Genomic DNA, 5,207 nt, shown 5'->3' with positions numbered 1-5,207 from the left:
TCAGTTTCTAACAATATAGCCTTACAGGTTCAGTTTCACGGAGTCAGTTTCTAACAATATAGACTTACAGGTTCAGTTTCGCGGAGTCAGTTTCTAGCAATATAGCCTTACAGGTTCAGTTTCACGGAGTCAGTTTCTAACAATATAGACTTACAGGTTCAGTTTCGCGGAGTCAGTTTCTAGCAATATAAACTTACAGGTTCAGTTTCACGGAGTCAGTTTCTAACAATATAGACTTACAGGTTCAGCTTCACGGAGTCAGTTTCTAACAATATAGACTTCCAGGTTCAGCTTCACGGAGTCAGTTTCTAACAATATAGACTTACAGGTTCAGCTTCACGGAGTCAGTTTCTAACAATATAGAGTTACAGGTTCAGCTTCACGGAGTCAGTTTCTAGCAATATAAACTTACAGGTTCAGTTTCACGGAGTCTGTTTCTAACAATATAGACTTCCAGGTTCAGCTTCACGGAGTCAGTTTCTGACAATATAGACTTACGGGTTCAGTTTCGCGGAGTCAGTTTCTAGCAACATAAACTTACAGGTTTAGTTTCGCGGAGTCAGTTTCTAGCAATATAGACTTACAGGTTCAGTTTCACGGAGTCTGTTTCTAACAATATAGACTTCCAGGTTCAGCTTCACGGAGTCAGTTTCTAGCAACATAAACTTACAGGTTTAGTTTCGCGGAGTCAGTTTCTAGCAATATAGACTTACAGGTTCAGTTTCATGGAGTCAGTTTCTAACAGTATAGACTTACAAGAGTTGTTTCATACAACAGAGTAACAGGGGCAGTGTCTAACAATATACATTTTCAGGGTCAGTTTCTAGAACATAATTACAGGAGCAGTTTTACTAATACATACAGGAGCAATGCCTAACAATATATAGGGGCAACGTCTATCATTATAGGTTTAAAGAGACAGTATCTAACAATATATACATACAGGGGCAGTGTATATCATTATATGTTTAAGGTACAGTGTCTAACAATATATATACAGGGGCAGCGTATATCATTATAGGTTTAAAGGGATAGTATCGAACAATATATACATACAGGGGCAGTGTCCATGATTATATGTTTACAGGGACAGTGTCTAACAATATATACAGGGGCAGCATCTTTCATTATAGGTTTAAAGGGATAGTATCTAACAATATATACATACAGGGGCAGTGTCTATCATTATATGTTTACAGGGACAGTGTCTATCATTATAGGTTTAAAAGGATAGTATCTAACAATATATACATACAGGGGCAGTGTCTATCATTATATGTTTACAGGGACAGTGTCTAACAATATATATATATACAGGGGCAGCGTCTATCATTATAGGTTTAAAGAGACAGTATCTAACAATATATACATACAGGGGCAGTGTCAAACAATATACATAAAGGGGCAGAGTTTATCAATATAAAGTTTATCAGAGTCAGGTTCTAGCAATAGATTTACAGGAGCTGTGTGTATCGGTAAAACCAATAGGGCTGTTCTAGCAAAAGTCTGATAATATAGTCTTCTAGAAACAGACTTACCGCAACGGTTTCAGTAATACATATAATAGCAGTGTCTAACAATATAGACTTACAGGGACACTGGGTATCAATATAGACTTAAAGGAATAGTTTCTAGTAACAGACCTATAGGGACAGTGTCTAACAATATAGAAGTACAGGGGCAGTTGCTAGCAGCAGTCTTAAAGGGACAGTGTCTATCAATAAAATATTACAAGGGAGGTTCCTAAGAAAAGACTTACAGTTGCACTGTCTAACAATACAAACTTACAGGGGTATTATCTAACACCTTACAAGGGAAGTGTCTAACAACATAGATTACAAGGGCATTGGGAATCAATATAGACTTACAAGGGCAATGTTTAATAAATAAGATTTAAAGCGGCAGATTCTAGCAACAGAGTTACAGGTGCAGTGTGTAGTAACAGACTTACAAGGGAAAAGGCCTAACAACAGAGGAAGTGCTTAGAAATATAGACTTATAAGATCGCTTATAAAAATATAAACATACAGCGACAATGCCTAATAATATATGCTTACAGAGGCAGATTCTTGCAAGATTTACAGAGGCAGATTCTTGCAAGATTTACAGGGGCTGTTTCTAGCAATACTTTCAGGAGTATATTTTACTGATACGTTGAGGGGCAGATTCTAACAATAAAGACTTACATGAGCAGTGTCTAACAACATATATGAATTTACACGGGGATTGTGTACGAATATATATATTTACCTGGCGTGGCCAGGTGGTTAGGAAGTTCGATTCGCAATCTGGGGGTCGCGGGTTCGAATCCCCCTCCCACCAAACATATTCGTTGGTAAAATGAGTAGCCCAAGAATTGGCAGTGGGTGGTGATAAGTAGCTGACTTCCCTCTAGTCTTGCACTGCTAAATTAGGGACGGCTAGCGCAGATAGCCCTCGTGTAGCTTTGCGCAAAATTCAAAACAAACGTCGCGACGTCAATATATCGCACGTGACGTTCGATATTCTCAACATCAATGAATTATAAACATAACTTCCTACAATCATCTGCTTTTAACTCTTATTATAACAAACTAAACAATAATAAAACATTCACTCAGAAAACTAAATTAATTAATAATATCTAAACGAAACAGTCGTTTATATCATGACATAAACCCTTCTTCAAGTTAAAATATTTACTTTTTTAATATATACAAAGACTGTTCATACACAAAGTCTGACATTCAGGGGCACTTTTTAGTAATAGACTTAGACGGTAAGTTTCTCTTGCAACACATTTAGGGGAAGTATCTATCCATAGAAACTTATAAAGTCAGTTTCTAATAACAGCCTCCCATGGACAATGTCTAATAATTGAATCTTACAGGGGCACTGTCTTGCAATACAGACTTTAATGGACAGTGTCTAACAATTTGTACACACGGAGAAAGTGTATAACAACATATAAGAGCACTGTCTAGTAATACAGTTACATAATAAGTTTTTAAAAAAGACAGTTACAGAGGCAGCTCAAACAAAAAATATAGGGGCAGTGTCTAGCAAAAGCTACAAGGATATTGTAAAACAAAATAGCCTTACAGGGGTAGTATAAAAAAAAATATAGAGAGAGGTGCAGATTCTGAAACAAACGTATAGGGGTATTTTCTATCAATATAAACTTACTGGGGCAGTGTTTAATAATATAGAATTACAGGGACAAAGTGTATCAATATATACTTACAGGACCATTAACATTCAGTTTTCAACAATAAATTTAGAGGGAAAGGTAGTCTAGTACCAGATTTACAGGGGCAGTATCTCACAATATACTCTTACAGAGACATTTATAACAAAATACTCTTAAAATGGAATTGTGTTTAAATATATATTACAGGGGCAGTTTTTAGCAACAGTCTCAGAAGGGAAATGTCTAATTATATAGACGCAAATGGGCAGATTCTAGCAACATAATTATATGGGCAATCTCTAGAAATACATTCAGAGGCAAATTCTTTTAACAATACAGATTTAAAGGGGTAGCTCATATAAATAAACTGACAGGGACAGTGTGTCTAACCCTACAAACGTTCGGTGGCACTTTGTAAAATCATATTTATTTAGGCAGTATCTAACAATATACACTTACAGGGACATTTTATAACGATATCATCTTACAAGACCAATTTACAGCAACAGACATCCAGAAGCAGTTTTAGCAATAGACTTAGATGGTAAGTTTATTTCACAACAGACTTAACAGGGGCAGAGTCTATCAATATATACTTACTGGGTCAGTTTCTAGCAACAGACTCACTTGGGCAATGCCTAGTAATATATTCTTATAGGGGGGGGGTCCTACAATATAGACTTAGAAGGGCAGTTTATAGCAATAGAATTACAGGGGCAGTGTCAAACAATATAGACTTAGAAGGGCAGCTTCTACAACAGCCATATAAGGGAGGTTTCTTGCAACAGACTGACAGGGGCAGTGTCTGACACAATAAACATACAAGAGCAGTTTTATTCATACAGATATACAGGGTCATTGTGTAATAAAAGAATTACATGGAGAAGTGCCTAATAATACAGACTTACAGGGGGCGGTTTCTAACAATATAGACTTGACAAGAATTGTTTGTAGTAAAAGACTTGCAGAAGCAGTGTCTAAATGTATAGACTTACATGGGCATATTGGGTATCAACACAGACTTACAGACGCAGTTTCTAGCAAAAAACTAGCAGAGGCAGTGTCTAACAACATATACATATGATGGCAGTTTCTATCAATATAAACTGAAAGAGGCAGTGTGTAACAATATATACATACGAGGTCGGTTTCTATCAATATAAACTTAAAGAAGTAGTGTGTAAAAATATAAATATACGAGGGCAGTTTCTATCAATATAAACTGAAAGAGGCAGTGTGTAACAATATATACATATGAGGGCAGTTTCTATCAGTATAAACTCAAAGAGGAAGTGTGTAACAATATATACATACGAGAGCGGTTTCTATCAACATAAACTGAAAGAGGTAGTGTGTAACAATATACACATACGAAGGCAGTTTCTATCATTCTAAACTTAAGGAGGCAGTGTCTAATATTATAGACTTACAGTTTCATTGTGTATCATTATATACTTACAGGACCAGTTTCCGACAAAAGACATTCAGGGGCAGTATTTAGTAGCAGCTTTAGAGGGCAAGTTTCTCTAGAAGTAGGGTTACGAGGTAATGTGTAACAAGATAGACTTATAGGGGCAGGATTCTACATTATTTACATACGGTATCATTGTCTAACAACACACACACACATATATATATTATATACAGGGGCAAAATATAACAACAGACTTAGAGGAGCATATTCTAGCAACAAACTTACATGGGTAGTGTTTATTAATATAAATTAACAGGGGAAGACCTAGTGTCTAACAGCATGCACGTGAAATAATTTAGACTTACAGGAGCAGATTATTGCATCAGACTTACAGGGAAAGTTTTTAGCAATATCGACTTAGAAGAGTTATTTCTAGTAACAGAGATACAAGGGCAATTTATAGCAACAAACTTTACTGGTATCAATACAGAATTAGAGGCGGTGGCGGCGCCAGTACCACATACTTTTGGGGGAGAGGGCAAGTGGAGCCAAGTCAGAATATTGTGGGGAAAAAACAAGACATTTTATACTCACATGTAATTTTAAAGGGACTCGTTATCCCCC

The sequence above is a fragment of the Limulus polyphemus genome, unplaced genomic scaffold, assembly GCF_000517525.1.
Source record: "Limulus polyphemus unplaced genomic scaffold, Limulus_polyphemus-2.1.2 Scaffold479, whole genome shotgun sequence".
Taxonomy (NCBI): Eukaryota; Metazoa; Arthropoda; class Merostomata; order Xiphosura; family Limulidae; genus Limulus; species Limulus polyphemus.
This window is presented reverse-complemented; position numbering follows the sequence as displayed.